An 11,736-nucleotide genomic window follows, 5' to 3' on the forward strand; every position below is an offset into this window, starting at 1 on the left:
TGCGCCACACCGCCCGGCTACCCCAGAAGTTCTTGTCAGGACTCTGGATTAGATGTGCCTTTCTCTGTGCACACTGGCTACAGCAGCAGAGGGAACGGCCAAGTGTTTCTTCTTCGTGTGGCAATGGACCACCCTCTCCCGAAAGCCTGCCCCAGGCATGCTGCTCCCTACATTCACGAAGCTTGAGTCAGCTGCTCCTGACTGAGGATACTGGCCCTGGGAGAGCCAGGCTTGTTATCAGAAGCCCACACAACGCTCAGCTCGTAGAGGCCAATTAAAAGCCCAGCGTGGGAGACCTTTGGCACCAATAACTTCTCCACCTCGCTGAGGACCACAGATGAGCTAGTCCACCAGCTTCGTAAGGCCAACAGCTCGCGCCAGAGCCAAAAGGAGCTGACTTCCCACACTGCTGCTCAGTGAGGGAGCTGTCCACGCCCTCTTTCGATTCCCACCTCCAGCTCCCATTCGACCAGGAAAATGTGGATCTGATTAAGCTTTGCTTGGGCCAAACAGTTGTAGCCTTGATCTCACCAGACAAACCGGAAAGGGGGACAGAGCCCCTCAGAAAGACCGAGGGGAACCGAGGACAACTGAGGCGCTTGGGCTAAATTGGAGTAGCTATGTAGGAGAAATGTCTTTAGTAAGTCACACGTCCTCAGATAATGGACCCAAGGATCCGTTCCGGGCCACCACACTCTCTTGATTTCACACATCCACCTGTTGTTTGTTTTGTTTAAAACTGTAGTTCTACTACTGACACCTAACAAAGGAAGTAGAGGTCCCTCCCCCACAAAGATCTATGGGATGAAATAGGAAAGATGCTCCCAAATAAAATACATTTACACTCATTTGAATAGAATAGGACAGGGTCCCAAATTCCCAAAGGAAAAGTGATTTGGCTTAAAAAAAAAAAAAAAAGAGTAATTTGCCAAAGACGACTTTTAAAGTTTAGATGCAAAGACTTTTGCAAGAGAGGAAGGCTAATGAGAGAGGAGAATTTAGTTGGCAGCGTGCTGGCGCTGGCTCCTGCTGGTTCCCAAGAGCTGACTGTGAAATTTGCAGGAAGTTTCCAAGCTGGCTGACATCATTTGGGTAGTCTGAAATCAGCAACGGTGGGAGCCTTTACCCTGGGGAAGCCGGCGAACCGCCTGAGGCAGGATGGCCCTAGCACAGCCGACCATTTCTTAAAACACGCAACAGCGTACAGCCGAGGAGGGTCCTCTCCCGTCTCTAAAGGTCTAGGTGCATGAAGTCTGATGTGTGTAAAAAGTCAGGGAGCAAAGCAGTTAAAACATTAATTCTGGGAGGAGAGACTAGCACATGGTTGTTTTAAATATTTTTTTTTATTGTGTATTTTCCACAGGTTTGTATATTCTTTGTATTGGAGCTAATCCTTTAATCCTCTGGGCCAGAGAGTAAGAACAAGTAATGTTCTTGTGTCACAAGCGTTGAGGACTTGTTTCAGTGGCCAGAAATCCATGTGACAGAGTGGGGTGTGTGGGTGCACCTCTGTGGCCTCATTCCCGGGGAGGTAGAGACAGATGGCACCTGGGGCTCAGTGGCCAGCCAGTTTAGCCTAACTGGTGAGGTCTGGGTCTGTAAGAGACCCTGACTCACAGGCGGACTGTGCTTCTGTGTACTGTGTACTGTCTTCTCATCTCCACATGGCGGTGTGTGTGTGTGTGTGTGTGTGTGTGTGTGTGTGTGTGTGTGGAGGGGAGTAACCTCTGCAAAGGCAAGAGGGCTCTTCTCCTTTTCTCCTCAGGTCTGTGACTCATGCCTTTTCTTCCTTCAGTCTCTTGCTTTCCTGGTTGGTCTCCTACTCATGAGGTAGTCCCTGCTAGCCAGGAGCTTGCCGTGTAGACTAGGTCATCTTCATTTGCTTCTGGGATTAAAGGCATGTGTCACCACCATGCTCCCGTCCCCAGCATTTCATTTCCTGGGTCGGGCAGCACTGAAATTTAAACTATGAGCCCTCGGTCAGCAGGGTTCTGGGTGTCAGGCTGGCAAAATGGCTGCGTAGCGTTGAATATTTGCTTCTCTTCCAGAGAGCCTAAGTTCAGTTTCCAGCACGTCAGGGGTTCAGAATCACCTATAACTCCAGCTCCGGGCAATGGCAATCTTCTGAGATGGGCAGGGTTCTAACACATTATTCAAGGCCGTGTCTTCCAGGGTTGTACCTGTGATGTCAAAAGTTTGCCTTGATGTGTAAGACAGAGACCCAGTAGCCAGGAATCCCAGTCCCTCTCCTCCCCAGGGAGCAGAACAAAGCACAGCCACTTTGCTGATTTAGACACTGGGCTTCTTTATTAATGTGTCCCTTAAGGAAGGGTTCTGGTGCCTTAAAAATAGCTCGTTTGAGAGAACACTCTAACATCTTTACTAAAGGACTGAAAATCTTGGGGGCGGAGTCAGGGGTGCAAAGATTACACAGACCATGGCGGATCAGCCTTCCTTTAAATCAGTGCTCCTCAGCCTTCCTAACGCTGCGACCCTTTCATACAGTGCCTCCTGCTGTGGTGACCCCGATCATACAACCATTTTTGTGGCTACTTCACAACTGTAATTTTGCTCCTGTTACAAACCATAACGTAAATAATTGGCATGCCCAATGATTTTTAGGTAGCTCCTGTGAAGAGGTCATCAGATTCCCGGATGGGTTGTGACCCACAGGTTGAGAACCATTTCTTTGAACCCAAGCTCTCTCCTGCTTCATCTGTCCCTTATTGTGGCAAACGATTGACCTTAGCCTGGAGAAGTGTCCCCTCACCCTATTATTTTGTTTACCACACACAAAAAATTTACTTGTTTTCCATGGCGAGGAAATGACGTCATTCTTTTCAGTTTTGGAGCTGGCTCCACTACCTGTGCTCGCCCACTTGTTGTTTAGATTTCCTGTCTGTGGACCCTGGCCAGTCCAGCAGCAGACCTGCCAGGACGGCTCACTTAATTCCACATCCTCTGCCTCTCCACGCTGCAAATTCTCATCCACTCCGGTGGCCCTGGTACCTGCCAACACCTCCCTCCCCATGAGCAGAGGGAGTCACGGACTAATCATGTCAAGGGCCCTGAGCAGAGTGCACTGGCTCCGTGCTGATGAAGATGCTGACGATGATGAGTTCAGGGATGACAGACAGCTATGCACAGGATAAACCGGAAGACACGCCTCAGCATCCACAGAGACTGGGACCCCACCGCAGCTCTCGGCAGGTATATGAACGCTAAAATAGTAACAGATGGTCCCTGTGGCACTGTTTTCTCTTTCATCAGATGCAGAGGCATAGACTCAGAATGTTACAAAGGTTCTCCACTTACAAACAGCAAATACGTTCGTTAGACTCTTCCCCAAGCGATAACCCAAGATCCTGCTTATTTGCACAACTAAAGGATTCTTCCTTTTACAAATTGCATCATTGCGGTGCTTCCATAAATAGCAGGCCTCCCTAATGACTCAATCACACACCCTTCTTAAAAAAAAAAGAAAGAAAGAAAAGAAGAAAAAGCATGCATATTTTCAAGCCACAACTCCCACAAAAAAAAGGGGTGCAAAAAAAAAAATAACTGAAAGCAGGAGAAAAGACAAGAAAACACTGTAGCGCCGAGAGAACGTGGGCTATCTTGATGGTTCTGCTAATGCTGCCGAGAAACTGTATAGATGTGGAGCTGTGGGAGCCAAGCAGCTCTCCAGCTCCCCGTGTATAAAGCACTCCAAGCTGCGGACTCTGTCTAGGGCAGGTGGATCTGTGGTCACCATTGCTTGCTCTTAGCAGCTCCTTTAGGGTGGCCTAGTCCAAAGAAATCCTATGAGCCCCAAAGCAAGGGGATTAAGAGTCCCCTTTGCGCTCCTGGAGAATTCTGGATGTTTTTCATTCCTGATTCTCTCTGACAGTCACAACAGTCAATGAATGGACTAGAACTGGCGTAGGGAAGGCATAGGATTCCCGGATCAACATCTCCTTACAGTTCTCCTGGCCCAAAGAGACACACCTCCAGAACCTTTCTTGCAATAAAGAAGCCTGTCTTTTAGTGGCAAGGGAAATTCTCCTTGAAGGAAATCTATAGGGAATCCTATCCAGCCAGCTGTATTAGAGTCCACTGTGTGACAGTTTCTAAGCCTGGTTTGGGAAGGTTTGCTATAAACCTGTCAGAGGCCAGAGATTCACGGTGGTGTCAAACCCAGGCCTGTGACCCCATCAGGTCGGCTTAAGAAGCTGCGCTAAAACCAAATGATCTGACATTTACTTCTTCATCCCCTTCTACCTCCACAAACAGAGCAGGCTCCGCACGTGACCTACTTTCCCCTCCTTTGTGATTATGCAGAGCTCACAAAGCTTTCGCTCCAGCCTAATACTTTCAGTGACACGCTTTTCATCTCTGGGAAGAGAAGAGCCTGCGCCCATCTGCCAGAGCTCATAAGTCTCAGCGACATCACCAACTAAGACAGACGAGCCACGGAGACTTCACTCGGAGACGCATACAAGACCAGGCATGAGAAAAAAAATAACAAACAAAACAATAATAAAATCCAGATCCGGCCCCTTGGAAGGAGGTTCACATTCAGTTGAAAGTGTTCAACAAGAATCAAGATGCTATTGATGAACTAACTGAGTGACAGCAAACTTCCGCTCATAGCCTAAGACCTCTTCCTCCTGCAGCCGTGGCTGGGCCTGGCGTCAAGCCCTTCCAAACTCTGCATTGCACATTAAAAATTAATCGCCCTCTTCCAAATCTTCAGTGACTCAGAACACACCAGGGTTTTAAAGGACAAGGAGGAAAGCTACAAAAATAAAACCCAAGCCCTCCGTTTGGACAGAAACCTAGTACTATTAGTCAAAAATTAAGTCAGTATCGACTTTCCCTCTATTTTTACCTTGGAGGATGTGCACTTTTCAATGTTTGATCTGTGTCCTTTTCCAACACTGGAACTCCAAATTACAAGCGGTAATTGAGAAACCCTTGCTAGTGACTTTGGAAATGTCACTGTCGGCCTAAAACTCTGGCACTCCATGGGACTCAGAGATTCTCTTTTATCCTCAGGGAGGCAAACAGGGAGACCAGACAAAGAGTTCAAAGGAAACACACCTGCACTCTTGAGAGACAATGTTGTTTACTTTTAGACATGTTAGTTCAGCCACATAGTATCCAGGCTGTCTGGTCAGCACTATGAACACTGTGTGGAGTGGGGCTAAGCAGCAATGGAAGCCCACAGCAATGGAAGATGTGCATCTCGAGGCTTCCATGTAAACTTCATTCTATCCACACTCCTGGCTAATAGGTCACCCTTGCCCTTGTTCATGCTGTTTACTGATAACTGGGGGATGGCGTGGTGCTCACATGCAGTACCAAGATGAGCTAAACCATGTCCCCCATGTCAGGGAATTTGTGAAAAACGTCAACGAACATAAGGAAGACAGAGATAGGGTGGGGAAAGTACAGTGTGCAATCATTGGCCATCATTGTTTCCTATCTGGAACCCTTCAGTCACTAACCCTGCTTAGTATTGCCCGGACCTTTGGTGTGGTTGTGACATCAGGTGGGAAGGACAGAAAAGCCACTCAAGCATACCCTTTAATTTAGCACCAGTTTAGGGTCACTGCTGCTGGTGACCCGGCCTGAGTTCTAGCTGCCCAGGCCTCATCTAGCTCAGGCAAGCTCTCATGGTAGCATCTGGAATGTCGTCTTGTCCCCTGAGCTGCTCACTGGCCTTCCCTTCTGATGCTCACCAGCCTCTGGAGGCCTGGAACTCTTCACCTGAATGGTATGTGCTGGTGCCAGGTCCCTCTACTAAAGCCACTCCTACCTCACCTGTGCAGAGACTTGACTCCAGACCAGCTCCGGGTTTTGTGCAGTTGGCAGTGCCCCTTATCCTTTTGCTATTGTCTGGCCTAAGCCTGTGGGTGTGGCGACACTAGGTAAAAGCAGAGGCTGCACAGAAGCTCCTAAGCAATGTTCTACTCGCTCCCACCCTATTGCCTTGCTGTCAAATCCATTACCCAAAAGAAACATGTCAGAGGATCTCTTTGCTTAAACTTGGACAACACGAAACTGTCAAAACAGCAGTTGATTTAAGAGGCCTAGACAAAGCTTCTTAAGAAATATGGATTAAGCCGGGCAAAGAGGCACATGGCTTTAGGCCTGGCACTTGGGAGGCAGAGGCAAACTCTGAGTTTGAGGCTGGCCTGGTCTGTGGAGTGAGTTCCAGGTCATCCAGAACTACACAGAGAAACCCTGTCCCAAAAATGGGGGTGGGGGAGGGGAGAGAGAGAAAGAGAAAGAGAGAGAGAGAAATGGATTAAGAAAAAAAACCTGAGGGACAAATGAAGAGTGGGGTCCTCGTGTCAAAGAAGGTGCTGCATGGAAAAGGGAGCACCCCATGGATGGACACTGAGCCAGCCTGTGGGAAACCCTGCTGCGTGACTCAGCCCTGGAATGCCTGACCAGCAACCTGATCACAGACCCTGGCTTCATGTCTTTGGGCCTCAGTTTTCTCTTTATTAGTACTGCTGGTGATAAGGGCAACTGAAAACTTGAAAAGAATCCTCACCTCTTTTCAAGAAGATAGGTGTATCTTTTAAGACTTGGCCCCAAGGGGTCCATTCCTTAAAACAAAATTTAAAAAAATGTAAAAGAAATGAGTACAAAGTAAGGAGTTAATTGTTTTGCAATCTCAGTAGAGTGGAAGTCAGGCCACACATCTGTAATCCCAGCACTCAGCAGGTAAGAGGATGGAGGACTAGATTGAAGGCCATCCTTGACTGCATAGCAATTTTGAGGTCAACCTGGACTATATTGAGTCCTACCTCAATTAAAAGAAGGGGGGAGGAAAGAGTGAAAAGAAAAAGAAGGAAAAAAAAATCAAAGTCTGGGAGTAGGGACAACACCAAAACATTTTCTACCAAATATTTTTTTTCAAAGGAATTAGCCAATAAGGGTGAAGGGTTTTCCCACTGTCAGACATTTGAGAACGTGTCTCCTTGAAGCCATCATTCCGAGGGAAGGCTCTGGGAGGTCTTGAGCTGTAGAAAGCTATTTGAGGCTTAAACTATTCAATTGGAGCCTCTGAAATGCACGCAAACAGAGAACTCTGTTTTCCATACCCATCTATTAGCATCTCTCAGATGTACACATCTGGGTTCCACGGTGTGGGAAATAAAGCCATCAACAAAGCTCGGTTTTGTTTGTATTTTAAACAAAAAGCAGTGTCCAGCAAAACCCAGGCCTACAGAGTATTAGCTTACTGTTTTAAGTCTAAATGACCACTCCCAATCAGGCACACATCCACAGTCCCAACCCACCTTGGTCCTTCCCTTCCTTACTCACATGACTCAGGGCCACGGCAAAGGTTAGTGGTAGCCTCTGCCTTTGCTAGCCACGCTTCCTGGGACTCCAGGGCACACAGCATGCTGCCGGCAAGCCATCCAGCACAGAACTAAAGCACTCTGTTGCCTCCTCGCCTCAGAGATGTGTCTGTGCTTGCATGGAGACCGCTCCGGGATAACTAATTGCCTTCCAGCCCAGGGTACACAGCTTTCTCACATCCGGTATTCCCCAGGGCCATATTTACTCAAGCTGTATTTTTCAGAGACTACGGCAGGACGCAGGGAGAGAGGAAGGAGGGGAAGGAGGGAGAGAAAGAGAAGGAACACACAGTGGTGGGCAGGAAATTACTTTTTGTCCTCATTATAAGTTAGCTCACCATTTTTAACGCGTTTCCCATCATGCACAAGAAGTGCTCTCCCAGATGTGTATTTGGGATTTAAGGTGGAAGCCGAGAGACTGAGAATCACAGGGACGCATGGCCACCACCAACTGTCTGGGAGTCAGAACCGGCACTGTCCATGGAGGGACAGGTGTAACTTTCTCTCCAGGAGCTATCAGCAGCGCCGTGGCAGGAAGGTCAGCGGTACCGAGATGTGGCAGTTTGGATGATGCCAGAGGGGACTAGTGAGGGTGCTTGAAGAGAGAAGCACCACTGATGAGCCAGAGGAGACTACCCCAGCCTCTGCCTGTTTGCTTCAGACAGTTCTGAAGCAACGACAGCAGTCTCACTAAACGATGCCGAAAATTAGGGCTCCGGCACACGGGGGCAGCCAAAGAAAGTGTGATAAACATGGCGAGAGGCAGAACCATGCAGAATACGGGTCTAAAATGTGGGTCAGGTGAGCATGTGGACATGTGCAATTTTTTTTATTTCATTTCTGCATTTGGTGTGTTTATGTGCTATGGGACCACACACGTGAAAATTAGAAGGCGACTCGTGGGAATCATTTCTCTTTTCCACTGTGCGGGTCCTGAAGATCCATGAACTCCTGTCACCAGCTCAGTGGCGTGTGCCTTAGCAGCTGAGCCATCTTGTACCGGACACTCCATTTTTTTTTTTAATGAGAAGGTAACGTTTCTTTGAGAGGAAACAAAAGCGTTCTTTGCCTGAATTTGTGTAAACCAGAGATTTACCTGACACTCCCCTCACTCCCTGAGGCAAGTATTCCAAGAGTGCCAGAAGTTTTGGACGTCTGGTCTAGAGCAAAAACCCAGGACCTCAATCCTCAGGGCTCAGTTCCAGGTCTGAGACCTGGAGGGTTGAAAGGGGAAGGCGGAGACAAAGAGGGGTGGGAGCAGACAGCACACAAGTGGCAGCCTGAAGCAGTGAGCCAGAGTCCCCAAAACACTTTGGAATCTTAAAGAAGGGGCAAGTGAAGGAAAGAGCCAGTCATGTCATTTCCCATTTACCTGACTTGCTTTTTTTTACAAAATTAAATCAGTGGGGCTGAAGAGATGACTCAGCGATCAAGGACACATTCACTCTCACAGAGGACTAGAGTTCAGGTCCCACACCCACATCAGGGGCTCCCGGCCATCTCCAGCCGCAGCTCCGACACCCTCTTCTGGCCTCCACAGGCGCTGCCATACATATTCATACATCCACATATAGACAAGAACATATAAAGAAACTAAAACGAGGTCAGTATCATGCCTTACTACATCTTCATAAGCAATGTGACCTCAGGTAGAGCAGCAGAGGGGAATGGGTGATGGATTACCGTGAGATCGTTTCCTCATTGTTACCACGGAATCCTGACAGAACCAACTTAAACGGAGGAGGACTTGTTTGGGCTCCTACTTTGAGGGTGTGGTCCATCACTGTGGCAGGAACGGGAGGCAGCTGGGCCCAGTGCAGCTGCAACCAGGAGCTAGAGAGAGAAGAACGTCAGGACGACTCAGCTTGCCCTATTTTAATGCAGCCTGAGTCTTCAGCCTGGAATGGTGCGGCCCACAGTTTGGATAATTCTTCCTACCTCAATTACGCTGATTTAGAAAACGCCTTCAAAGATGTGCCAAAAGATTTGTCTTCTTGGTGGATGTGGTGGTCTGAATGAGAACGGCCATGTTTCACAGGCCACATTTGAAAGCTTGGCCTCCACTTGGTAAGGATTAGTAGGAGCCTTGGCTTTAATGGAGGACGTGTGTCATTGGGGGCTGAGCTTTGAGGCTTCAAAAGGCCATGTCATTCCTAGTTAGCATGTTCTCTCCCTGCCCCCAGGATCATGATGTAAGCTCTCAGCCACTGCTCCATCACCATGCCTGCTTGCTGCTGCCGTGCTCCCTGCCATAACGATCGTGGACTCTAACCCTCCGGACTATGAGCCCCCAAAACGCTTTCTTTTATAAGTTGCCTTGGTCACAGCAGTAGAAAAGTAACTAAGACAGTGACTCTAGATTATCAAGTCGATGAGCAATATCAGCTGTCACAGGTGGAGAGCGGAAAGACACTGGATTCTGAGTCCCGGGCAGAAGTGGATTGGCATTCACTGTGACACACAGGCAGTCCTCACTTGGGTGACCCACCGACATCTGCCTCAGAAGGCGCAACACCTTCTGAGGTGACCTATTCTGATGCCTCTGATCTGGCCAGGGCTGGAGGCCACATCTCGGGCTTCTATGCCCTCCAACGAGACCTGGCACACACTGAGATTGATCTTGACATCCCAGGAAGGCTCTGGTCACTGCAAGACACTGGGAACTCCCACTTTGAGCCAAATGTGATTGGGCGCAACCGATAAAGTGTGGAGTTGCACTCTTCTGCAGGTTTCTGAATCTTTTACAAGAGGTATGTGTGGTCTGTGTGTTGTTGGCTCGAGGTCTCCGTGAGCGAGGGGCAAATCTCCAGCCACCTATTCTCTTTCTTGTTGACATTGCTCCTTCTCTGTCTCTACTTCTCAGAGTTTCCATGTTTCTAATTTCAAGTTATAGTTAAGAACACACACGTATCGTTAAAACTTATGTGAAGGCTTTGCCAAAGTGGTTTCCTTCTAAATTCTTTCCCTCCAGTGTGGTGCCTAAACACCACTTGCTCTTTTGGTTAGTTGTTGTTTTGTTGAGGTTCATGAGTTTCTTTCTCTCTCTCTCTCCCTCTCTCAGTCTATTGTAATCAAGAAACTGCACAGCTATTAAGTTCCGCACTCTGGCTGAGAGAGACAGCATGCAGCATGCTGGGTTCTGCCTTGGGTAATGATAGGAAGCATCAGCTTGCATGTGTGGTACCACAAAAGCTGCAGACCCTGGCACAAAGGGACTCGACGGGGACATGCTGGTGCTGGCAAGGTTCATCCTGAGCTACTAAGGGCCACCCTCAGAGTCCCTCACCCTCTAAGAACAAGGAGAACGACGTGTCAGTCACTGCCTTCATATACCAGTAACTCTTATTTGAAACGAATAGACATTCTCTTTTCAAATAACCCCTAGGCACTTCTTAAGAATCACATCCTTAATTATCCACTCAGCTGAGCTCCACCCTGACTTCAACTCAGATTATCCCCAGTCCTAGCATTGCTGAGGGGACGTGGTGGAGAGAGGGCAGAAGAGGGGCTACACATGCCTGTAAGGGTCAGTCCAAGTGTGAACATCTGGAGGGAGCTGGAAAGAAGCCTGGTGTTAGCTCTCAGACTCAATGCTCCATTTCAAATCCCTTCTTCCCCAGCCCTGACACCATCTAGTGTCCCCATCTGATAACCTGATTTGTGGCTTGGCCAGTTGTCCCTGGCAGCCACGTGACACACAGCATCTATCACAGTTGATGGACAGCAGTGAATTAATATTGATCAGTCACACTGAAGGGAAGGAAAGATCTCTTCTGGCACGAGAAGGATTCCTATCCTTTCCTTGCTTGGACTTCCCAACCTTTTGGATGGGAAAGAGATAGAGCAACTGGGCAGGAAGCAGGAGGGGTGACGTGGTGAGTCAGGACTGCGAAGCCAAACATGAGGTACCAGCATGAAGGCAGCCCTCCCGACTGATCACAGTCGTGGTGACTGGTAGTCACATCACAGAGCCAGGTCTTGAGACTGATATTGCTCCCCCACTGGACGCTCCCAGTGTTTGTCCCTCAAAGAAGCAGCACAGGGCAGTGAGATTCTTAGAGAAAAATAAATGCCAGCAAGGATGACGGGAAACTGAAACTCTCCCATGTCACTAGTGGGTGTGTAGCGTGGTGCAGCCACTGTGGAAAAGTCTGGCAGTTCCTCAAGAAGTTAAACAGATTTACCACACAACCCTGCAATTCCATTCCTTGGCTCCACACTCAAAGGATGGAAAACAAGTGCAAAGCCACAGCTTTGTACATAAGCCCACAGCAACACTGTTCACAAGAACTAGATGGTGGAACCAGCCCCACAGATCCACCAGCTAACAGACCCCAAACATCCTCTGTAGCTGACTTACCCCATGTTTAGCTGCATG

General features: G+C 48.5%; 1 protein-coding gene across 1 annotated transcript in view; it reads right to left on the reverse strand.

The window, feature by feature from the left end:
* Pdzd2 (PDZ domain containing 2) overlaps positions 1–11,736 on the reverse strand; it is a 346,988-nt gene that overhangs the window by 238,226 nt on the left and 97,026 nt on the right. The gene's annotated exons all lie outside the window — the stretch shown is intronic.

This window comes from Microtus ochrogaster, chromosome 19 (genome assembly GCF_000317375.1).
Source record: "Microtus ochrogaster isolate Prairie Vole_2 chromosome 19, MicOch1.0, whole genome shotgun sequence".
NCBI classification, from domain to species: domain Eukaryota; kingdom Metazoa; phylum Chordata; class Mammalia; order Rodentia; family Cricetidae; genus Microtus; species Microtus ochrogaster.